The following is a 26425-nucleotide window of genomic DNA, read 5'->3' as shown; positions in this document are numbered from 1 at the left end:
TGGATCTGTGCATGATGCCTTTGTCCTGAGGAATACCAGCATCCCACAGCTGATGGCATGACTACAAAGGCACAGAGCGTGGCTCATAGGTGAGCTTGACTCCCCATCCAATGTATGTCTGTGTATGCCTACAGGAGTCATACCTCATGACATTGTGCAAGGCTAATGAGTGTCCCTCACTTCTTCCAGGTGACTCCGGCTACCCAAACCTGTCCTGGCTCTTGACCCCTGTTAGGAATCCACGAATAGGTACAATGATGCTCATGGGCATACCAGGATGATTTTTTAACAGACCTTCAGTCTCCTGAAAGCCAGGTGCCTCCATCTGACAGGTGGATTCCTATGCTACTAATCTGAGAAGGTCTGCAAGGGTGTTGGGGTGTGCTGCATGCTGCACAATTTGGCTATCAGACACCATGTTCCGTATCTGTAGAGGAGGGGGGGTGAAAATGTACCTGTGGAAGCAGTGGACACTGAGCACAGTGAGGAGGTGGAAGGAGAGGAGGATATGGACAACAGGACACATATCATTCAGCAGCACTTCCAATGACACCCAGGTAAGACTGTTGAACTATACATTTCTCCTTTTCAGTATTGTGCTGTGTGGCTGTACTATAATGCTAGTCACTACCCTTGCATCCCACCCGACTATCACCTAGGCCTTCTCTTATAGCAGATGTTGGTGTGGTTACAACAGTGTACATCTGTGATGTATATAGACTGCTGAGACACATATGTAGGATGGATTCACACATTACATGACAATTTCAAAGGATCATGCAGTTCATTACAATTCAATACATTGTACATTTCTTTCTGATAAAGCACTACTACTCACTTTGTATCCAAGGATGCTCATTTATAAATTATGTATACAATGCAAAGTGCAATAGGGTGGGGTGATGGTTGAGAAAAATCCAGTGTAGTGGGCCAGTCTGTTTGTAGCACAGTTCCAGTGTCCAAGGGGCCATTGGAAGAGAAACAATGATAGTTAACAGTGAACAAGGTGACACAGTGGAACACAAGGGGGACATTCAGGAGGGGCTCATTTCCTGGCAGTGGTCTTGGTGTCTGTCTGGGTCACAGAGAACTTTTATGGGGTGGTTCACCTTCTGCAGGGGATGGGTGCTGGTGGCCTGTGAGTCCTATGGCAGGGCCTCCTGTTCAATAGCTGCAGCAGATGTGGAGGGCTGATCAGTACACTGGCTAGTGATAGGGGCCCGCTGGTGTGCTGTGTACTCCTGCATGATGTTGGTCATGTCACCCAGCACCCCTGCAATGGAGACCATGATGGTATTCAAGGCCTGCAATTGTTGCATGAACTCCTGGTGGTGTTCGCCCTGCAGCCACTGGTTCACCTGCATGATGTTGAGCACCTAACTCATCATGTCCGGGGATTGTTGGTATGTACCCAGGATATTTGTGAGTGCCCCCTGGGCAGTGGGTTCCCTGGGCCTGTCTTCCCATGGTGCCCATGTGCAAGTGTCCCCTGAATGGTGTGCCCACACCTAGTGACACCAGGACCCTCATTGTCTTGCCTGTGTGGTGTGGACCAAGGTCCCTGTACAGGTGGGCACACCACTGATTGATGTTTTCTGGGGACAGAGGTTTGGGGGAGTAGGCTGGCTGCTATGGTGTTTGATTCAAAGGGGGGCCCTGTAGTGGCCTATCTTTGGGATAGGGTAGGCGACTGACCAGTGATCCCAGATGGGCCAGAGAGTTTATCCAGATCCTCCTGAGTTGCTGTCATCACTGGGGGAATCTTCTGGTGGGGGACTGGGTAGTCATAGTACCTCCTCGCCATTGACATTGGCTGGGGCACCTATGGGGATGTAAGTGATGTGTTAGGGTAATTGTCTGTGACATATTCTGCATTCCTGGCTTTCCCAATGATATTGGTGCTGTCCTCCCACCTTTGGTAGTGTGTGGTGATGGATTGTGGGATTGGTAGTTCTATATGCTGTGCATGCATTAGTGGTGGGTGTGCATGCAGAGCTGAAAGGGATGTGCTTACAGTGTGTATGGCATGCAGGGGTTGACATTTTGGTGTGGTAATTGTGGTAGAGCACTGTGTGGGATGGAATGGTTTGAAGGGAGCCATGGTGAGGGTGTAAGATGGCATGCAGGTATGGGTGGTGATAGGTTGTAAATGGTGACTCACCAGTGTCCAGTCCTCCATCTACTCCAGTGAGTCCCTCAGGATGCAGTATTGCCAAGGCCTGCTCCTCCCATGCTGTCAGCTGTGGGGGAGGAGATGGGGGTCCATCACCAGTCCCCCTGATGTCAAGCTGCTGCCTTGCTGCAATAGAACGCACCTTCCCTCTTCCGAATGTTGTGCCTTGAGTGTGAATGTTGTCCCACAGTGTTCACCCTGTCCACCATTCTTCACCACAGCTCTATCTTCCTCGCAATGGAGATCTGTTGTACGTGTGCTTCACACAGCTGTGGCTCTACCCTTATTATTTCCTCCACCATGACCTGCAACTCCTCATCAGTGAAATAGGGGTGCCTTTGTTGAGACATATGTGTTGTGTGAAATGTGTGTTGTGCAGCAGGTGATGTGTGATGTGGTGGGGTGTGTGGTGTGTGGTGTGTGGTGCGTGACGGATGTATGGGTAGTTGTGGTATGTGTGTGCAGTTGTCTCTGGGATTCATGTGGCAAGGTGTGGCGGTCTTCTCGTGTTTGCAAAGGTTTATGGGTGTTGTGGGTGTGTGTTTTTTAGTGCCGTTGGTGGGTCTGTGGCATGTGTGTAATTGTGTCAGGTTTATGTTTTTTGTTCTGGCCAATCCTGTATAGTTTGGTATTTGGGTGGCCATTCCTGTCTTGGAGGTGTGTACCGCCAAAGGTATACTGCTGTTGTATGTCCGCTGTGGTGATTCGTGGGTCATTATTTGGAGGGCGTTGTTTTGGTGGCATAATGGTATGGGTGCTGGTTCCTACAGTTTATCACGTTCAGTGAGCCTGGCTGATTTGTGGTCGTGGCTGATTTCCGTCAGTTTTGCGTGTATGTGTCATAATCTGGTGGACGGATGTCCGCCTCCGCCATGGTATGTTAGCGGCAGTCACCGCGGCAGTATTCAGTATTTACTGCCAATGTCATAATGAGGGCCTATATTTTCTAAATTTGAAAAATCATAACTTAAAAAGTCCTGACCCGATTCTGATGATCTTGGTCTTAAAAATGCTGTGAAAATCTGAAGTATTCTTCTAAATTGGTCTTGAGTTATTCTTATGAGTGTGGGTCCACATTGATTGATACTGTGAGTGCAACAAATGTTTAGTACATCTCCCAGATAAGCCTAACTGCTCGCCCACACTGCCACAAAAACAGAGCATTAGGTGATCTGCTTTTTACCCGGGGACCAAGGTGGGGTTTCTTGGATTCTCTACACAGTGCACATCATTTTTGTACATTTTATAGAGAGTCAGCTTCCTACACAGACACACTCGGAGAATCATACATGTGTTTATAGAGTTATTTAGAAAGTGATGTCCTTAGTCTGATGTAGAAAATTCCTGATATCTATAGTCATGAATTTTGAATGGGCTGGTGTATATTGAATGCCTGCTTTTGTTTTGCATCTTTGCGACACAGTCATGAATATTACTATGTTTTCAGGAATATTTAAAAAAAATAAAATATATATAGTTCAATAAAGAAAATGAACAAAACGTTTGGGCAATAGGGTGGCCCTAGGAAGAGCCTTTGTGTTCATTGTGAGTATGTGACAGCTACATATAGGAACAGACGCAGTGTTTCAGGTTGGAAAGAAACATCCTGTTGCCTTCGTCTGTGAAGTCAGTTCTATGGACACCATTCTTGCCAAAGCACAGGTTATTGTTGTAGATACAGCCCATGTTATGGTCTCTAGGGAATGCAAAAACAATTTTACTAACATGTTTCCTGGCTTTGTGAATCTGTAGACAGAATTGATTTGACCACTTCTATTTCTGCCCTTTGCACATGTTGGAGTACACCAAGACAGTGTGAGGGAAAAGTGACATCAAATGTATCCTTCATTAGGTTTTCCAGTCCTAATCCATTCAGTGTGCCTAGGTCATTACTACCACAGTACACAAACATGAGGTCAGGGGGTTAGCACTCCACAATGCTTTAAACCAAAGGGAGCAATTGATGCCACTTTAACCATCTCTGGCCAATCCAATAAATGTCCACTTTAGCAAAACCCAGGTCTCTCTCATTACTACTCTTTGTAGCAGCCTATCTATCCACACTAGCAGCAAAAGCAAACAGGAGAAGGCTGGAGCTGAATGAGGCAGTTTTGACAATAGAAGGCAGTTAAAATGGAGGTGTGCTGTTGGTTTAAAAAAGCATGTTTGATTGGATGATGTGGATATGCAGGTGAATAAAATTAGGTAGTGTCTTCAAAAGATTAGTAAAGTGATCTATGATTCACTCTGGTAAAAATACAAAATTGTAATATAGACATGGATATGGTTTTCAATCTGTAGAATAAACCATGCCTGCTGTAGCTCATTTTGTAACTACTATGCCCCTTCTAGAATGTGTTGTGAACTTGTGACCTACTGGTTGTAGTTGGTTGCTACAGAGAATGTGCTAAGAATGTATAGGGTGGAGGGTGTTAAAAAGTGAGTTCTGTCTTTTTAAAAATTAAAGGTGCTTGTACTCATTATTGTTTTATAAAGTTTTAATTTCCTAGTGAGTGGTTGCTAATAAAATGTACTGTACTCTTAAAGTCATAAAAATATCAAGCTACATATATTTTTGGACACTCATTGTATTCATGAATTTGTTGCAATGATGTAGATTAGGAAGCGAATATGTAGAAAAAGTCCACCATATTGGGCTTCTTTAGAAAAGTGCATGAAAGGATTAATGCATACTAACCATTCAGTACGGAACTTATAAAACTAAAATATGAAAGGTATCTTTTTATATGCTGGCGTCTGCGGTATAAGACAAAACACAATCTTCAGGTATGTGAATTTTATTTAATTCTGAGAAAAACAATGATTAAAAGTGCATAAGTCCATGTAAGGTTGTTAAAAGAAAATTTGAATATATAGCATATCAGTTGACCTATGAGTGATAGTGTGAGTGATTTATATATTTATTAATAGGTGACTTAGATGCAATTTCTCTGAGGTGCAGACTAGGTGTGTGAGAGGTTGGCTAACAAATTGTTGCCATGGATCTGCACATTGTACACGTGCTGCTTTACTACACGCTCTAATTGCTATAAAAAAAAAACCTGAACACTAAGGTTAAACTTACACTTAAGAATGTATTAGAGGATGTGAATGTTGTACATGTCTATACATGATGTGCTGCTCACAAAGACTGTTTTTCTTTGAATTCTGAGAATTGTAGTTCTATTAATTCCATTTTAAATGAGGACTACAAGACTCAGAATTGAAAGGAAAAGCTATGCACAGTATGTGTATATCAAGCATGAACCTGCAAAAGCTGAGGGCAATGACCTAGATACTCCTTAGGGTAGGTGTTGGTAAATTTTAAGGCAGGCTTGTATATGCTTAGATGGTAAGATATGTTATTTAAACTAATATTGAGTCAGATGTGCAGTACAAGACTGCTAGGCACAGGTAAACTTGCAGTGTTTTAATACAGGTCAGTCCTACTAGTGCCGATGCTGTCTATGGTCTCACACTGGCAGCTTCTCATGGCATGTAAAAGCTGTTTATCAGCTGTAAAGCCCATGTTTTAGTAGAAATTACTCATTTCTGAAATGTGCTTTAGGTATGCCATAAACTATGGTTCTTTGTGCTTAAAACAAGAGAGATTTATTTTCGAGATGAATAAGTTACTCATGCTCTTGCACGCCTCTATGCCAAGTATTACATAGAGTAGTATACCACCCATAAATGAATAAGTTACTCATGCACTTGGAGGCCCCTATATCAATTACTACATAGATTTTACTACCCATAAAGCAAGTGGCATACATTTTTGGAAAATTAAAGAGCCTTTATGACACCCAGTGAGACAGCTACGGAAGGACTTATATGTTAAGGCATATAATCAGAAACGACTTCTGTATGCAGCAGTTCAAGACACGGTCACATACCCCTCTAGTCCCTAACACAGGCATTAAGGTATGTGTTCAGTCACTGACATATCCATTTAGAAAGCCATAAATGTACTAAAACAGAGAGTCAGATAGTAGCACATTCATTGAAATATCTCATAGCACTTCTATAGGTGAACTCCTACATTCAGTGAGAAATATAGGCACGTCATGACATAATGTTGTTATGCATCTTGACAAATACTGCTTTAATCATGCGGGATGCCTACTAATGCAGAGATTGGGGCCCTCATTTATAAGGCCATTGCACCACTGTTGCATCATTTTCTTTATGCAACGGTGGTGCAAGCAGTGCTCTACACTGCTCCACATTTACAAACTGAAGCATTGGGCCCAATGAATCAGCTTGTGAAGCCTTGTCTCACATTATACCCGCACAAGGTATAATGTATGCAAGGTAGGCATTTCTACAGGAAAAGCCATATAAAACTAATGCAGTGGGATTTATATTTCACTGCGTCATTCTATGAAATCACTGCATCAGAATTTTATAGCCTGCTCAGAGCAGGCGTAAAACTGAGGAAGGGCTTTTCTCAATGGGGGCCTGCTGGGTTTGCTGGAGTAGCATTGTATTTTTGATGCTAGTCCAGCAATGCATGAGTTTAGCAACAATTTTTGACAGATCTGTGAAAACGTGCGTCATGGAATGCTGTATTGTAAATGCAGCACATCCATGGCGTTGTTAGGGGGTCGTACGGCAGCATAAGAAACAAATGAGGCCCTGTGTGTGCAGTCTCACTGCCCACTAAAATTGGGGCATATTTATACTCCATTTGCGCTGAATTTGTGTCATTTTTTTAACGGAAATTTGTTGCAAAACTAACTCCATATTTATATTTTGACGCTACCCACGTCTAGTGTCAAAATATTGGAGTTAGCACCATTTTTTAGATGCGCATCAATGAGATGCACGGTAGGCGTTCCCATCTAAAAAATGGTGCTAACCCATAGCTTCATATCTATCCCCCTGTGCTAAAATGATGCACGGATGGGAGGAGGGCCTCAATAATGGTGCAAAGGTTGCCTTGCACCATTATATAATGCCTGGGTCAAACCAGGCTTAGGGGACCTGAGGACCCATTTCCATGGTGAAGCACCATGGAATGGGCCCACACAGGGCCTCCTCAAGACCCAGGAGCACCCCCACCCACACCAGAGGGACACCAGAGGATGGGAGTATTTTTATTTTTTTATTAAAGTGCCATCAGAGACCCAACGTAGGGCTCCCTGCACGGCACAGGGTGCAACGGCCATGCCCAGGGGATCCTTGTCCCTTGTGATGGCAATTGGGGTTGTGGGCATGACTCCTGTTTTTTCTAAGACAGAAGTCATGTGGTACGGATGCTTTTGTGTAAGAAAATGACGCTAGGCTGGTAAGAGGCAGTTTTGTTTTGCCTCTAACCAGCCTAACGTCATTTTTTGGTGCAAACCCCCCCCTCCAATACCACCACCCCCCATCTGACTAAAGTCTTTTTTTTTTTTACTCTAGCCCACCATTTACATCGGATTGCGCCATTCCATAAATTTGGCACCAGCCTGGCATCCTGGAATGGCGCAAGCCGGCGTTATACTTTTTAACTCAAAACTGCACAAATGCAGTTTTGCATCAAAAAGTATAAATACCGGAATTGGTCAGTATCCCTTTCGCTGCCAGGCGTTTTCCCCCTACTGTGTCGAGCCTTATTTTGGCTATTTGGGGCAGTTCGCGCTTAGGCCCTCATGACTTTTTGTTCACATAAGCTACCCATGCCAAATTTGCATCCTTATTTCCAACATCCTAGGGATTCTAGAGGTACCCAGACTTTGTGGGTTCCCCTGAAGGAGACCAAGAAATTAGCCAAAATACAGTGAACATTTTGATTTTTTTTTTTTAATGGGAAAAAAGGACTGCAGAAGGAAGCTCGTGGTTTTTTCCCTGAAAATGGCATCAACAAAGGGTTTGCGGTGGCAAGATCACCATCTTCCCAGCTTTCAGGAACAGGCAGACTTGAATTGGAAAACCCAATTTTTCAATACAATTTTTACATTTTACTGGGACATACCCCATTTTTACTATTTTTTGTGCTTTCAGCCTCCTTCCAGTTAGTGATGAAAATGGGTGAGAAACCAATGCTGGATCCCAGAAAGCTAAACATTTCTGAAAAGTAGACAAAATTCAGCTAGGGGTCATTTGTGTAAATCCTACAAGTGTTTCCTACAAAAAATAACAGCTGAAATGAAAAAATATTGAAATTGAGGTGAAAAAACTGCCATTTTTCTCCACGTTTTACTCTGTAACTTTTTCTTGCGATGTCAAATTTTTTAAAGCAATATACCGTTAAGTCAGCTGGACTCTTCTGGTTGCGGGGAAATATAGGACTTGTATGTTCATCAAGAACTCTAGGTACCCAGATCCAATAAATGAGCTGCATCTTGCAATGAGTTTTTATTCTATACCGGGTATACAGCAATTCATTTGCTGAAATTTAAAAAGTGAAAAATAGGTATTAAGAAAACCTTTGTATTTCCAAAATGGCCACAAGATAAGGTGTTAAGAAGCAGTGGTTATTTGCACATCTCTGAATTCCGGGGTGCCCATACTAGCATGTGAATTACAGGGCATTTCTCAAATAGACGTCTTGTGGTGAAGACAAGAAGACAAATGTAGAGAAGACAAGGGGCAATAACACTTGTTTTGCTATTCTGTGTTTCCCCAAGTCTCCCGATAAAAATAGTACCTCACTTGTGTGGGTAGGCCTAGCGCCCACGAAAGGAAATGGGTCAAAACACAACGTGGACACATCACATTTTTTCATAGAAAACAGAGGTGCTTTTTGCAAAGTGCCTACCTGTGGATATTGGCCTCTAGCTCAGCCCGCACCTAGGGAAACCTAGCAAACCAGCACATTGTTGAAAACTAGACACATAGGGGAATCCAAGATGGGGTGACTTGTGGGGCTCTGACCAAGTTCTATTACGCAGAATCCTTTGCAAACCTCAAAATTTGACCAAAAAAACACTTTTTCCTCTCATTTTGGTGACAGAAAGTTCTGGAATCTAAGAGGAGCCACAAATTTCCTTCCACCCAGCGTTCCCCCAAGTCTCCCAATAAAAGTGGTACCTCACTGGTGTGGGTAGGCCTAGCTCCCACGAAACAAGATGGCCCAAAACACAACGTGGACACATCACATTTTTTCACAGAAAACAGAGGTGTTTTTTACAAAGTGCCTACCTGTGGATTTTGGCCTCTAGCCCAGCCGGCACCTGAGGAAACCTAGCAAACCAGCTCATTTTTTAAAACTAGACACCTAGTGGAATCCAAGATGGGGTGACTTGTGGGGCTCTGACCAGGTTCTGTTACCCAGAATCCTTGGAAACCTAAAAATTTGGCCAAAAAAACACTTTTTCCTCTCATTTCAGTGACAGAAAGTTCTGAAATCTGAGAGGAGCCACAAATTTCCTTCCACCCAGCGTTCCCCCAAGCCTCCCGATAAAAATGGTACCTCACTTGTGTGGGTAGGCCTAGCGCCCATGAAAGGAAATGGCCCAAAACACATAGTGGACACATCACATTTTTTCACAGAAAACCGAGGTGTATTTTGCAAAGTGCCTACCTGTGGATTTTGGCCTCTAGCTCAGCCGGCCCCGGGGAGGGGGCAGAAATGGCCTAAAATAAATTCCCCCCACCCTTGCCTACGGGGTCGTTCCCCCTGCGTGCCATTGGCGCAAAAAAAAGATCCCCGGTGCCCAGTTGTTTCTGACCTCCTTGGGGGCAGATTGACCTAAAACCGGCCGATTTGCCCCCAAGGGGGGGCAGAAATGGTCTAAATACAATTTGCCCCCACCAGGGGAGCAACCCTTGCCTAATGGGTCGCTTCCCATCTCTAAAAAGAAAAAAAAACACACAAAAATTAGCCTTGGTGACTAGAGGTTTCTGCCCCCCCTGCGGCAGATCGACCTAATAACAATAGGCCGATCTGCCCCCGGGTGGGCAGAAATGGCCTAAAATATTTTTTTTGCCGCCTGCCCCCCTCCAACCCCCCCGGGAAGCGACCCTTGCCTACTGGGTCGCTCCCCCTGCGTGACATTGGCGCAAAAAAAACCTAAAATTGGCCGATCTGCCCCCAAGGGGGGCACGAATGGTCTAAATACAATTTGCTCCCCATGGGAGCAACCCTTGCCTAATGGGTGGCTCCCCATCTCTAAAAAAGGAAAAAAAAACAAAACAAAAAAAACACCCAAAAAATTTGCCCTGGCGCCTAGAGCTTTCTGTCCCCCCTGGGGGCAGAATGGCCTAAAATAAATTTGCCTCCCCACCCCCCCGGGGAGCGACCCTTGCCTACGGGGTCGCTCCCATTGCGTGACGTTGGCGCAAAAAAAAAGATCCCTGGTGCCTAGTAGTTTCTGCCTCCCTTGAGGGCAGATTGACCCAAAATCTGCCGATCTGCCCCCACGGGGGCAGAAATGGTCTAAACACAATTTGCTCCCCATGGGAGCGACCCTTGCCTAATGGGTGGCTCCCTATCTCTAAAAAAGGCAAAAAAACAACAACAACAAAAAAACACAAACAAAATTTGCCCTGGCGCCTAGAGCTTTCTGCCCCCCCGGGGGGAAGAAATGGCCTAAAATAAATTTGACCCCCATCCCCTGAGGTGCGACCTTTGCCTACGGGGTCGCTCCCCTTGCGTGACGTTGGCGCAAATCCATGGTGCCTAGTGGTTTCTGCCCCCCTTGGGGGCAGATTGACCTAAAACCGGCCGATCTGCCCTGTCTAAATACAATTTGCCCCTGCAGGGGAGCGACCCTTGCCTAAGGGGTTGCTCCCCATCTGTAAAACAACAGCAAAAAAAATCCCCGGTGCCTACTGGTTTCTGCCCCCCTTGGGGGCAGATCGGCCTAATTAAAATAGGTCAATCTGCCCCCAGAGGGGGACAGAAATGGCCTAAATATAATTTGCTCCCTAGGGGAGCGACCCTTGCCTAAGGGTTCGCTCCCCATCAAAAAAAATCCCTGGTGCCTAGAGGTTTCTGCCCGCAGTGGGGGCAGGAAAGGCCTTAAAAAAAATGCCCCCCCCCCTGGGAGCGACCCTTGCCCAAGGGGTCGCTCCCTTATGCCAATTTCCTTTTAAAAATTAAATCCCTGGTGTCTAGTGGGCGTTTTAGCAGTCGGATTGCTTGCAATCCGGCTGCTAAAATGCTTCGAGAGACTTCAAAGGGAAGGAAATTAATTTCCTTCCCTTTGAAGCCTCTCCGGCCTCCTCCGCGTGATCGGAAGAGAAATGCTTTGCATTTCTCTTCGGATCGCACTGGAAGCTGCTACTAAAATGCTGAGAGAAACTTCAAAGGGAAGGAAATTCATTTCCTTCCCTTTGAAGCCTCTCCGGCCTCCTCCACGTGATCGGAAGAGAAATGCTTTACATTTCTCTTCGGATCGCGCTGGAAGCTGAGCTTCCAGCGCAATGGGAGGAGGCCTCAGTGACAATCAGCGCATGATCGCGTCCCTCTGAGCTCTGTGCCCAGGACGTAATGGTTATGTCCTGGGCACACAAGCACTGTGCCTCAGGACTTAACCATTACCTCCTGGGTACAGAAGGGGTTAAACCTGCTCAGAGCAGGCTTTAAGTTAAATGGAGGCACACTATTGTTTACAATGGGCCTCAATGGGCTTTGCAGGATTAGCGTCAAAATTTTTTAAGCTAATCCTGCAAAGCTCCGAACTCGCGTAAAACATTCTGATGCTAGTTCACTAGCTACTGCCATGGTTCACCATATCTTAGATACATGCACACATGGTGGCCTTAGGGGGGCACTAGGGGGTGCAAGAAAAGTGGCAGTGCAGTGGGTGCAGCATCACTTTTCTAAAATCTGGCCCAAAAAGAATTATTATATATTGAATACTAATTCTACCTGCAGAGCATAACAGTAAATTGGAATATAAGAAATTATCTGGAGGCGCTTGCTATGCGGTATCAAGGGTAATGAAGCTTCCAATAATTGATTAATTGAGCATGGTATTGAATATAATGCTTGCCTTCATACACTTGAGAATGCAGCAGATTTTAAGAATAAGCCATGGTGTACTCTTTGGAGCAAAGCATTTATGCCTTCATTACAACCCTGGCGGTTGGTGTTAAAGTGGCGGTAATACCGCCAACAGGCTGGTGGTAATTACTGCCAAATTATGACCATGACCGATAGATCTCAGATAGACAGACACTTTACCACACCAACTGCCAGGGCAGAAGCAACAGTCACGACAGCGGTAGCCGCCTACAGCCAGGCGGAAGTCAATGTTCCGCCCACCATATTAAGACCCTGCAAACCTCCACCTTTTCCGGGGCAGTACCAACGATATCAAAAGCCTGCGGAAACAGACTTCAGAAGTGAAAGGACTCACCATTGGAGACACATGGAACAACCATGCCGCCGAGGTACTTCCCCATGCTCTTCTACGTGCTGCTCCACCACGAATACCAACGACGGCGAAGATGATGAAGGTGAGTACAGATGCCTAGCACACAAGTGAGGGGGGAGGAAAAAGAAAGTAACACACATACGCACAACACACACACACCCCCCAACACTACACACACAACCAGATACACAAGAAAACAAGTTAACCCCCCTAAATCAGCTGAAAAATGCAAGGACAAAATGAACTCACTAAAGTGAGTGTAATGAGATCAACACAGTATAAAAATAACTTAGCCATTTTTACAGAAATTTACAAATGTACAGTTCAAGGGACACTGCCCAGTCCTCAGTTTATGTGGCCCACATGGCCACAGGGCAAAGGCCAAGGCCCCACTTGTCACCTGCATCAACACTGAACAGAACACTGCAGGGGCATCAGTTGGTAAATAGGCAGGCACTTCAGGGGGATGGGAGGTGGGGGACACCTCAGGCTGGAGATGGAACAATACCACTGGTACTGGAGGGGGCAACATGCCCTGTGCTTGATCATCTGGAGTGCAAGGCCACAGTCTCTCAAGTGGGTGACTTTTCCACATGCTCTAGAGGGGGCAACATGCCCTGTGCTTGATCCTGGGGAGTGCAAGGAAACAGTTTGTCATTTAGGTGAATACCCCACTGGTTCTGGAGGGGGCATCGTGCCCTATGCTCTTGATCTTGGGAGGCTGGGGTTGGTGGGTGTCTTACCCACTCATTCTGGAAGGAACATCGTGCCCTGTGCTCTTGATCTGGGGAGGCTGGGGTTGGTGGGTGTCTTACCCACTGGTTCTGGAGCTGACATCGTGCCCTGTGCTCTTGATTCCGAGGAGTGCAAGGTTAGATTCTCTCAGGTGGGTGTCACACCCACAGGATTTGCAGGGGGCAGGCAGGACTACATACCGTCCGCCAGTGATGATGGCTCAGTGCTGGAATGGTGCTGCTGCAGCTGCTGGTGGGGGGAAGCTCGAGCCCATCCCCTGCAACCTCGGATGGCTGCCCATTGATGGTGGTGGTGCTGCTGCTGCTGGTGGGTAGAGGCTCCAGTCCATCCCCTGCAGCCTCGGATGACTGCCCACTGGTGGAGTTGGTGCTACTGCTGGTGGGGGAAGCTCCATTCCATTCCCTGCAGCCTCGGATGGCTGCCCACTGCTGGTGGTGGTGGTGCTGCTGCTGCTGGTGGGGAGAGGCTCCAGCCCATCCCCTGCAGCCTCGGGTGGCTGCCCACTGATGGTGGTGGTGCTGCTGCTGATGGGGGGAGGCTCCAGCCCATCCCCTGCAGAGTCGGATGGCTGCCCACTGATGGTGGTGGTGCTTCTGCTGGTGGCTGCCCACTGTGGTGGTTGTGCTGCTGCTGCTGGTGGGGGGAAGCTCTAGCCCATCCCCTGCAGCCTTGGATGGCTGCACAATCATGGTTGGTGGTGGGGGCTCCATCAGAGTTCCTGCCCCAGGCCTGTTGACCTTTCTGCCTGCTGGAACTGGTTCCTTGGTCTTCCTGGCAGCAGCTGGGGCAGGCTCCTTGTTCTTCCTGGCAGCAGTTGGGGCAGGATCATTGCTCTTCCTGGCAGCACCTGGGGCAGGCTCCTTGCTCTTCCCGGCAGCAGCTGGGGCAGGCTTCTTACCCTTGAGGCTGCCTGGTGCAGGCTCCTTCACCCTTAGGACATGTGCCCTGGATCCTTTCTCACGAGTGGATGTGGTGACTACTGGGCCCATGGACTGGGTGGCTGAGGTGCTTGGCTGGGTTTGTGTTAGCCTGGCCAGATGTGCAGGACAGGGGGGAGGAGGGGAAGAGGTCAATGGTGGATAGGAAAAGCTTTTTAAGTACATTGGGGTGGGAAGAGGGAGAAGGAATGGGAGTCGAGGATGAGGGAGTGGTTGTAGGAGGTTTCTGTCTGCTGATTTTGGGAGCAGGTGCATGTGCTGCATGCTGTTGTGAGGTGGATGGTTGTTGAATGTCTGCGTGCTTGTGTTTGTGTATTTTAGGAGGGGGGACAGGACACAGGGGGCGTGTGCATGGTTGTTGTGGAGGTGTCTGCCAGTGAGGTGTGTGTTCTGCTAGATGTGGTGGTGATGCTGGTAGTGGATGAGGATGTAGTACATGCAGGTGTGAGTGTAGACGGAACTGGGAGGGAGGTGGAGGAGGAGGAGGGGGTGACAGTGGAAATTGTGGATGTTGGTATGTCTGCATCTGGATGGTGTTTGTGTGAGTACCTGTGGGATGATGTGTGGTGCTTGTGTTTGCCTGTGACACTCTTGTGTGTTGTCTTGTGTGAATGCTCGTCTGCCTGTGTGCTTGGGATAGGTTGGGGTTGAGGGGAATGAGATTGGGAAGAGGAAGTTGGAGGTGGAAGGGTGGAAACAGGGACAATGGCTGCCATCAGAGAGAAGGCCAGAGCCTTGGTTGATCTATGTTGGGCCACCCTCCAGGAATGCATAAGTCTGTTTCATCTGGGCTGCCAGCCCCTGGATGGGATTCACAATGGTTGACTGCTCTACAGAGATGGATCTCAGGAGGTCAATAGACTCCTCACTCAGGGCAGGAGGGCTAACTGGGGCAGGGCCTGAGGTGCCTGGAGTGAAGGAGATGCCCACCCTCCTGGGTGAGCGGGCACAAGCAACTCGATGAGGGGCTGTTGGGAGGGCAGTGCTGGTACGGGGTGGAGGCTGTACCTGTAGCTGGGATGGTCACAGAGGTGACTGCCACAACCAGGGAGCATCCATCGGAGGAGGTATCTGTGTCTGATCTGTCCCCTCCAATCTCCGCCATGGTGCTCCCATCGCCCTCCGTCCCACTGGTGCCCTCACCGTCGGTGGACTCTGCCTCCTGGGTACTGTGGGATGCAGCTCCCTTAATCTCTGGTGCCTCTGCTCCTCTGCCAGATTATGCTAATGCACATAAAGACAGGGTGACAAACCAAAATGGGGGTGGGAAGAGATAATGGATACACTTGGTCAATGGCTGCACCAACACCACTCTTGGGGTCCATAACACACTCACACACAGGGTACAGGCCTACCCACTATGCATTGCACTACCAGTGATATTACTAGCCAACAAGGCCTGGGGAGGGGTACACACCTCCAAATCCAGCACACCTGGGACCCACAAAGCCTTGACCACTAGTGGATGCCTACAAGCTAGGTAGCAGGATCATCCCGTCTGGACCCATGCCACCAGGGGACCAATGCTGCAATGTCAGGACTGGCCCAGGGACACACACTGACACACATCCCCCACACGGATACCACCCTACCATGCGTAAGTTATAATGATGGACACTGTACTCACCCCCTTGTGGCTGATGTGATGCCCTCAAGCGCCCATCCAGCTCAGGATAGGCCACCACCATTATGCTGGCCATCAGCAGGGTCAGGGTTCCTCATTGGAAGGCCACCATCAGCTAGGCCGCCACCGTCTTCCATGCCCAGCGTCTCAGGTCCTCCCACTGTTTCTGACAGTGGGTGCTCTGTCTGCCATAGACCCCCAGGGTCCACACTTCCTTGGCAATGACACGTCATATATCCTTCTTGTGATGGGCGCAGGCCTGCAGAGGGAATACACACAGGAAAATAGTATTAGTCAGACAGTCCTGCCTGTTACACTTATGGTCCACCATACCCCTTCACATCACCATTTACACACACATGGCTCAGCACACCACCTGTACCTGCCCAGGGGACATCCACCCACCCCTCTTACACAATGCATTCACACCCCACTCCATGCATTCATGCCATGTGCATCGTGCACACAGTGTACTCACTTGTTGGTCTGGAGGCCCATACAGCAGTCCGTACAGGGGTAGGACCCAATCCACCAGTCTCTCCAACTCCGCCAAAGTGAAGGCAGGAGCCCTTTCCCCAGTCACATGGGCCATGGTAGGTTCCAGACACAGGTCAAAGTAGCACATGTAGTATAGGTTCTCTCCTGTTGTAGGTCAGGTAGCAAGTGAGGAATCAGGTAGAAAATGGCGGTCATGCCAGCGGCGGTGCATACTGTCACCGCCGGTGTACATCACCATTGGCCACTGTAACCCATAGGGCCCAATTATAACCAATGAGGAGTTGAACCGCGGTTCCCGTCCGCCTCCTGCAATGGCCCACAACATCAGCGGAATTTTCTCACTTCCACCTGTCCCTCCACACAGGACAGGCAGAGGTCATTTCAGGGGGAGGGGATGCAGGCCCTGGTTAATTACTGCGTCACTGTTTAATTTTGGACATACAGGACAATTCTCACTGACCCATTACAATTTGACAGCATGCATCGTATTGTTGTAGCCCCAATGTTCAGTTTGTGACAGGCTCCTCACTCTTTTGTCCCTTAGATTGCTACCGCTGCGGATGAATAGGAGATGGAGACATACCCCCGTGTACAGACCTCTGGTGGACTTGGCAACAATGGAGGACAGCACATCATCCTCACCCATAGACTTGGCAGGGCCACAATCACAGAGCTGTGTGCCCAATTTGAAGCCTGACATGATATCTGCTATCCGTCACCCCACTGGGACCCCCCTTGTGTAAGTTCTATCAGTTCTCCATTTCCTGGCAACTGGTTCTTTCCAAGTGACAGTGGGCTTGGCAGCAGGAATGTCACAGCCAATGTTCTCAATTGTGCTGACCAAAGTATTGTCTGCCCTGATTAAACACAAGTGCAGCTACATTGTATTTCCCCAGGTAGAAGATTTGGCCACAGTGAAGGCTGACTTCTATGCAATGGGACATATCCCCAACATAACTGGTGCAATTGATGGAACACATATTGCATTTGTCCTCCGTCAAAATGAAGAGATGTACAGAAATCGCAAGAGTTTTCACTCAATGAATGTACAGGTGGGGTGCTTGGCAGACCAGTACATCTTCCATGTCAATGCAAAGTATCCTAAGTCAGTGCATGATGCCTTTGTCCTGAGGAATAGCAGCATCCCAAATGTGATGGGCCAATTTCAGAGGCACAGGTTGTGGCTAACAGGTGAGCCCCGGTTCCCACACAGTAGATGTTGGGGTATGGGTATGGTGCGGACCATATGGGATAGTGTGTGGCTAAATGTTGTCCCTTAATATTTGCAGGTGACTCTGGTTACCCCAACCTATCATAGCTACTGACACCTGTGAGGGATGCCAGGACTAGGACAGAAGAACGTTATAATGAGGCACATGGGCGAACCAGAAGGATCATAGAAAGAACCTTTGGCCTCCTGAAGGCCAGGTTTTGGTGCCTCCATCTGACAGGTGGATCCCTGTGGTACTCACCCAAGAAGGTCTGCTAGATAATAGTGGCATGCTGCATATTGCAAAACCTTGCCCTGAGACGGCATGTATCTTTTCTGCAGGAGGAGAAGGCTAGAGATGCCCGTGCAGCAGCAGTGCACCCTGTGGACAGTGAGGATGAGGAGGAAAAGGATGAGGATGAGGACAACAGAACAGCAGTGATCATATAATATTTCCAATGACACACAGGTGAGACAGTGTTACTTCTCATTTCATTGTCATTATTTTGACATTCTTTGGCACGGGCATGCTGTTATTTCACACTTCTATGCCCACTTATTGTACCCCTTGGCAATTCATTTTACAGATGTTGGTGCCTCACAATACCTCCTGGTGTGATCACTGCAGCCAACTACAGGTCTTTCATATGTGCTCATTTATTGTACAGTTGAATTGCAATGTTTGTACAGGGTTACACGTATACATACTTAAAGATGTGACATACTCCATACTTTTTTCAAGGGTGTTTATTTAAGTGCTAAGATATTGAGGGGCAAGTGCAATGGGATGGAGGAAATTCCAGGGTATAGTTTCAGTGTAGCACATATGCATTGTCAATGGGGACATAGGAAGGGGAGCAATGGCAGTTCAAGGTGGACAGGGTGACAGAGTGGGACACATGGGTGACAATCAGGAGATTCTCATTTTCTGGCGGGGTCTTGGCAATAATCTCTGGCTTCTGCCTGGATCACAGGGAACGTTTGCGGGGTGGTTCTCCTTCTACAGGGGGAAAGGTGCTGATGGCCTGTGAGTCCTGTGTCAGGGATTCCTGTCCACTAGTGGCAGCGGAGGTGGAAGGTAGTTCAGATGTCTGGCTAGTGACAGGAGCCCACTGGTGTGAGACTGCCTCCCTCATAATATTGGCCATGTCTGCCAGCACCCCTGCTATGGAGACCAGGGTGGTGTTGATGGCCTGCAAGTCCTCCCTGATCCCCTGAAGCCACCTGTTCTCCTGCACATTGTCCAGGATCTGGCCCATTGTGTTCTGGGAATGTTGAGAGTCGGTTCTCCTCCTCGAGAGTCGGTTCCCTGGGCCTGTCCTCCCCCTGGAACACAGCACTCCTCCCAGTTTCCCTGGTGTCCTGTGCCTCTGTCCCCTGAACCGTGTGCCCACTACCACTGACCCCAGTTCCCTGATTGTCATGGGATTGAGTTGTGCCGGGGGGTCCCTGTAGCGGTGGATACACTGCTGATTGATTTGTCCTGGGGACAGAGGTATGGGTATGTTGGGTGGGTGCTGTGGTGGTGTTTCCAGATGGGGGAGGCTCTGTGGTTGTCTGTGACTGGGCTTGGGTAACCGACTGTCCAGAGGTCCCTGATGGGCCAGGTTGGTCATCCAGATCCAGGCTACCAGAGTTGCTGTCATCACTGTGGGCCTCATCATTTGGGGGACTGGATAGTGCTGGCACCGCCTCTCTGGTGACATTGGCTGGGATACCTGTGGGGATGTAAATACTGTGTTTTTGTTTGTGTGTCTGAAATATGGTGCATCAGTGGCTTGCCCTCTATGGTTGGTTTGCCCTGGCAGCTTTCACTTGTGTAAGTTGGTATGTGGTGGGCTAGCTGATTCTCTCTACTGTAAATGCTTTAGTGATATGTGTCCATGCAGGTCTGTGAGTGGAGTCCATGCATTGGTATGGCATGCAGGGCTTGGCATTGGGATGAGTGAGATGTGATGGTGGGGTGTGTGAGAATTGTTGGAGTGGTGGGAGTGAGGGTACGGGGTATGTGATGGCATGCAAGTAAGGGGGCAGTAGTAGTATAGAGTTGACTTACCAGAGTCCAGTCCAGTCCTCCTCCTACTCCAGCCAGGCCCTCAGGATGCATGATTGTCAAGACTTGGTCCTCCCATGTTGTTAGTTGTGGGGGAGCAGGTGGGGGTCTACCACCAGTCTTCTGTACAGCGAGTTGGTGTCTTGCTACAATGCAACGTACCTTCCCCTGTCGGGCGTTCCACATCCTCCTTATGTCATCCCTGTTCTTGGGTGCTGTACCACGACGTTGACCCTGTCCACAATTCTCCACCATAGCTCCATCTTCCTAGCTATAGATATCTGTTGCACCTGTGCTCCAAATGGCTGTGGCTCTTCCCTGATGATTTCCTCCACCATGACCCTTAGATCCTCCTCTGAGAATCTGGTGTGTCTTTGTGGTGCCATGGGTGTTGTGTGAGTTGTGTAGGTGAGGGTGTGTAGGGTGATGTGTTGGAGTGTGTGATGTGGGGTGCTTGGGTGGTGTATAGGTGTAGGTAGTGTGTGGCTATGATTTTGTCTGTAGTCATGGTGTCTGTCTTGTGCCAATGGTTTGTAGTCATAAAGGGTTGTGGGTAATGTGGGTGTGGGTGTTTTATAGTGGTGTGGGTGTGTGAGTGTGGTGTGTGTATGGGTGTCAGGTGTGTGTTGTTTGAATTGTCCAATGTGGTTTTGATTTGTTTGAGTGTGTGTATTTTGAGCGCAGTTGTATGTACCGCCAATGGTTTACTGCCATTGAATGTCCGCCATGGTGATTTGTGGGTCATAATGTGATGGGCCTTGTTCTGTTGGCGTAACGGTGTGGGTTTTGATACTGCCAGTTTATCACTGACCTTTTGTGTGGCGGAATTGTGTCTGAGGCTGAATAGTGACAGATTGGTGAGTGTGTGTCATAATATGGTGAACGGATATCTGCTGCGCCAGTGGTATGTTGGCAGCAGTCATCATGGCGGTAAGTGCTGCCAATGTCATAATGAGGGCTTAATTTTGTTTGGTGACCTACTCCAAATTTCACCTGCAAAAGGACAACTTTCTTTTGAAACACTTTTGCTTAATGAAACAAGACATTCTCTGGGAAGTATTGGCAATGTGAATATGTGATTAAACTTTCAAAACAAAGAATTAGTGTAAAACATGTGGCAAGCACCTGATATGAAATATGGAAATATACTGAAATACATTAGAGTGGGAGTGCTCACAGAAGAGAGAAAACATGCTTTGAGAAGCAGCCTTATGCAGAGTCCATTCCCATCTAATATTACAGCAGCAGAATTAATGTTAAGTTTCATTAAAGAACATAAATTCATAGTTTGTTTAATGCCAATACTTCAAGAATGCTCCAACTTTAATAAAAATTACTACCACTAGAGAAATAAGATATTTTGGATATTGCAGCTGTTGTTAAAATAGGACATCAAGGAGTCAGAGTACCACTGACAGATAACCTACAAGCAACACTGGATTCTTTCGAGAAATCTGTATACAAGACAACCAGATTAGAAAAGTATTTGCATGTCTGCAAAAATTGCCAAGTTATTTTCCAATGTAATTTAAATGTTAAGGAATACTTAGTAAATGTGCAATGGGTAAAGTTATTGATTTCATTAATGTTACAAGTAGAGATGAGTTAGAATATTTGGCTATAAAATGTGATCAGAAAGATGATGTGACGAAGATTGGCCAATGTGGTGTACATGTTTTGCTTATAAAAGACCTATATATCCGTCACAAGAATTCTCACGCCTTGTAGCATATGGTATAACCATCCCTAAATCACAGGGTTGAAGTGTAGATGCAGCTTTAGTTAAGCTTAGTTAATGTTGGAAGTTCTGTATTCAAGAAGGAATATCATATGAAGCTTTGTTGTGAATTAGAACATTGTCCAGTTTATTTTTGATTGACTTTGATAAGAATAAAGTTAGCCCTGATGCAAGCTGTGTAAGAGACTACAATCGGTTAAGAAGTCTATGTGCTCCTCATTTAGGCAAGCACCCTATTTATGAGAAACAGATAATCTGTCCAAAGCGGAATATTACAAAACAGTTTACAGACACAGAAAGAGAACACAGATGGTGCTAAGAAGAGAAAATTGGAAAATTACATTGAAATGATAGTTTACCAATTGGAAAACAGTTCAGATGTCAACTGCTATGTGAATGTTGTTCTCTAAGTGTTGTTGCATTTTCACAGGTAGTAAACCAAATTGAACAAAAATCAGATAAGAGAATGTCTTATGCACAATATAAATTGATGCAACCTTGAATGACTGACAACATTGTAAATCATTCTGATTCTGGTATCCAACATCTTTTGGATTCATATAGTGGTTCAATAATGTTTAGTCTTAACAATCAATAAGATGCACACGAATTCATAATGGTCATCCTTGGAGTTTTAAAACAAGAAAAAGTAAATGTTGATGAGTTATTTGGGCTCAGTTACAAATGGAACCATTACTGCAAAGATTATTCTTTTACGTTTAGCACTGTAATCAATTCAAACAAGTTCTCTACTGAACATTACTGGATTCTATAACGGTGCCTTTTGACAAATTGTACAGAAATGCTGACAAAAATATAATGTCCCAAACTGCAGATTAGACATTTCTACATTGTTTCTACAGAACTGGAAAGTACCTTATAGTAATGCTACAATGATGCAGAGCAGATAGCTCCAAATTGGAAACTCAGATTATAAACTTCAAAGCTGGACAAATATCACTTTCTGGAAGAACTTTTACTACTTTGGCTATCATCTTTCACAACGAAGTCAACATAACCTTTGGACACTACACCGTCTATTTAAGGAGTGAACCTGAAAGGACAGAATGCAATGACCTCAACCTAAAATTCAAACCAAAACTTCCAATCAAACTACTGTACTCATATCTTTTCTTTCTTCAATCAAAGATCTAAGGAAGAATTCTGTTTAACAAAGTGGTGTATTGTTTCCTCTACATGGTTCATCTCTTTTTTAGACATTATTTGGCCTATTTACGGTAACGTTTTTAAAAAAAGAAGTATTAAAAAATCAATAGTCCTTTTAATGTTATAGAAAGGTGTTAATTAAAGTCTCAAACTGCATGGACATACTCCAATTACTGCAGCCTTAAGGTAAAGCAAACAAATGCCTTACAAACCAAAAAATCGTCTCCTTTTGTTTCAATAACCAAACTTCTACATCCTAATTGAGGAAAGAAACTACTGTATACATGGATTATAAGCAGTTTATACATCATTAGGCCTACGAGGGATGATGTTTTCAAAAGGATCTCTAAAATCAAGTATACTTTATTGTATATAATATTGTACCAGATATAATTATATAAGATATTATTTAGAAATATGCGTGTTTATTTTACTATAGTTACACTAGAAAAGCCTCTAATTAATGAATTGTATTGAGTGCAATGCATAGCATAACTTTTTTATGTGATCTACTGTGCAGCTATGCTTTTTTTTACATTCCATTGTTTTTATCCAGTGTTCAAAGATGATACTTTATACAAAGAATCATCCATGGTGAAGAAGTATAAAAGCTCAGAACAGGGAAATGGTATTCTACCTACAATGTTAATAAAGTCTTACATCATAAGCAATGACTATTCTTATGGTTGTGTAATTATGAAGATTATATACTAACATATCATTATCTTTGTTTTGGTTTCTAAAAGCGGCTGTAGTTGAATGATGTTACATGTCTCAAAACAGTTCTTGAACCACAAACATATTGATCAGAGATATCCATGGAGAATGTTTTTAAGCATAAACTACTCTTGCCACACTTTTCTATTAGTTTCTTTTGCCTATTTACTACTTAAACTTTCAGTGAAACACAGTCGATTTTCAGGTACTCAAACAACCACTTACTCAATCATTCAAACACTTTTTAATGCAGATATTCACAGAACCAATAACTTACCCATGCAGAGTCTCAGAGAAACAGTCATTTAGTGATAGAGCCACTCACGTATCTACTGTTTCGCTTTCACAGTAGAGTACACCTCCATTCATTCAATAAAACAGCTACTGACACACCCATTTGCTCACTCATAATCCACTTATACACCTTCCCAGTCATTAATACAGCCCCTCAGATACCCACTCATTCACATGTATACTCACTGTCATACCCACTCTCTCACCCATAAGGTTACTGACATACCCTTAGACTAACCTATACAACCAATTACACAACCACTAACTTACCCATATAGTCTCTCATGCACACTCTCACCCACGCACACCAATACTCATACAGTCACTCACTCACACAGCCATTCACACACCCACTCACTCACTCACCTATAGATCTCACACAACCTCACAGCCACCCGTTACAGTCACTAACTCACCCACTCAGGAGCTCACAGTAGCACTCACTCACCCATTCATCCACACACACTAGTATTCACTCTCCCATACAGAAACTCACTCAAACAAATAGCCACTCTCACAGGTACTAAATCACCCATACAGCCACATGTGCACCCTCACACACACTCAAACAATCACTCCCACAGTCATTCACTCACTCATATGGTCATTCACACACCCACTCACTCACCTATGCAGTTACTCATACAACCTCCCACTCATCCATAGAACAACTTACACAACTACAAAGTCACCCATACAGTCACTCACACTAACACACACTCACACATACAGCCACTCACATTAGCACTTACTCACAGAGCCAGTCACACATACACTCATTCTCCCATAGAGGCACTCATACAACCATTCATTCACCCATACAGCCACTCACACAATCATTCACTCACCAACACAGCCACCTAAACAACCACTCACTCTCCCATACACCCACTCACACAGCCACTCACTAAACCAAGCAGCTACTTATGTACCCTCTCATCCACTCACACAGTCAGCCACTCATACAGCCATTCACACACCCACCTTCTCACTTATGCAGTTCTCACATAACCTCTGAGTCACCCATGCAACCCATTACAAAGTCACTCTCATCCATAGAGCAACTCACACTAGCAGTCACTCTCCCAATCAGCCACTTACACAGCCACTCGTTCAACCAAACAGCCACTGACAAAGGTACTAAGTCACCCATACAGGCTTGTACCCCCTCACTCACCACTGACTCCTGTGACTGTTTGGGGTCAGGTTGTGGAAGTGCGCAAGCCTGCATGCATTTTGGACTACAATAAGCACATGGTTGGTGTTGATAGATAAGATCTGAGTTTGGAACTCACACTGCTCTTTGTGGTCTAACGTATGGTTTAAAAATGTGTCCATCCATTTGTTTCATTTGGTAAATTTTAATGCTTTTATTGTGTTCAAGGATTGTTCCCCTGAGTGAAGGATGAAATATGTTACATTTCCGGAGTCAGTGATAGAGAGCCTTATTGTGGTGAAACAGTCAAGAGTTCCTAGAGTAGCAGTGATGGAGGATGTGGGTAGATTGAAAGACCACCACTTTCCTGATCACATTCCTCCCACTCCCAAAAAAGACTTGCCCACTAAGAAATGGAGTCTGTGCCCAAAGAGGTATCCGGAGGGAGAGCCATATGTACTGCCCGTACTGTCCTTCAAACCTGGGCTGTGTGTGGCTGGCTATTACAGGAGTTACCAATAGCAGAAGAATTACTGGGAACTACTGTGAGCGTAAACTGCTGTTTTTATATTTTTATATATTCAGCTTCATGGTTGGCATGACTGTCATGTATTCAGTTAGAGCTTTTGTGTTTGTAGTTATGTACTTATAATTAGTTAGTGGTTTCTTTGTTTAAAAACAAAAAAAGTGAGGTTGTGTGCATGGAGTCGAGCTTGGCTGGCGGTGTGCATGGGGTGGCACTTGGCTGGTGGTATGTGTGGAGTGGCGCTTGGCTGGCAGTGTGCATGGGGTAGCGACTGGCTGGCAGTGTGCATGGGGTGGTGCTTGGCTGGCGGTGTGCGTGGAGGGGCGCTTGGTTGGCGTTGCTAGCCAAACACCAGTCCACACACTACCATCAGCTATCAGGCCTGTGGGCGTATGAAATGATGGGCCCTTGAGTGGCGCTGTCTGTTGATGTGAGTGTTGTAATGTGCTGGGCCCATGGCTGGCGGCATGAATGGTCTGGTGTATGTCATGTATGAAAGGTTTGAGAATGAACTGTAAAGCAGTTGGTACCTTGTCACAGCTTTACAGCTCACAAGCTGTGAGTCATCGGTTCAGTTTTTGGGACTTTCAGCAATTAACAGTGAAATTCAATTTTGTGAAATCTTGTGTTAATAAAATTTGATCTACTGAACCATCACTCACCCTCATGCCAAATACAACCAGTATGTGTGGTGAAAATGACAAAACTTGCTCCACTGTAATCAGGTGTCGCAGCACACCAGTGACACGTTAGGTGTCTCGGTGGGACCCCGATGATGAAGCATGCCACCAACTTGGTTGGTGGGTGAGGGGTCTTTTTCACATAACCTAAGTGTGTTTATTTTCGCAATTTTAGTGTTTGGAACATCACTGCTCCGGCACAAATTTCCTACCACCCCGCATTCCCCTCAGTCTCCTAAGTAAAATTATACCCCAATTGTGTGCATCCCCAAAGCAGAGTGAGCCTAAAGATGTATAAAAGAAAAATATATGCTTATCAACTCGCTGTGCTATCCTCTCAATTTCTACAGGTTTTTGGCCTTTTTCTGTTGCAGGCACCTGGGCTATGCACACAAGTGAGGTATCATTTTTATTGGGAGACTTGGAGGAACGCTGGGTGGAAGGAAGGTGTGGGACCTCTCAGATTCTAGAACTTTCTATCACCGAAATGTGAGGAAAAAGTGTTTTTTTGGCCACATTTTGAGATTTGTAAAGGATTCTGGGTAACAGAACCTAGTGAGAGCCGCACAAGTTTACCCCATCTTG

The sequence above is a fragment of the Pleurodeles waltl genome, chromosome 8 (genome assembly GCF_031143425.1).
Source record: "Pleurodeles waltl isolate 20211129_DDA chromosome 8, aPleWal1.hap1.20221129, whole genome shotgun sequence".
In the NCBI taxonomy this organism is placed as follows: Eukaryota; Metazoa; Chordata; class Amphibia; order Caudata; family Salamandridae; genus Pleurodeles; species Pleurodeles waltl.
This window is presented reverse-complemented; position numbering follows the sequence as displayed.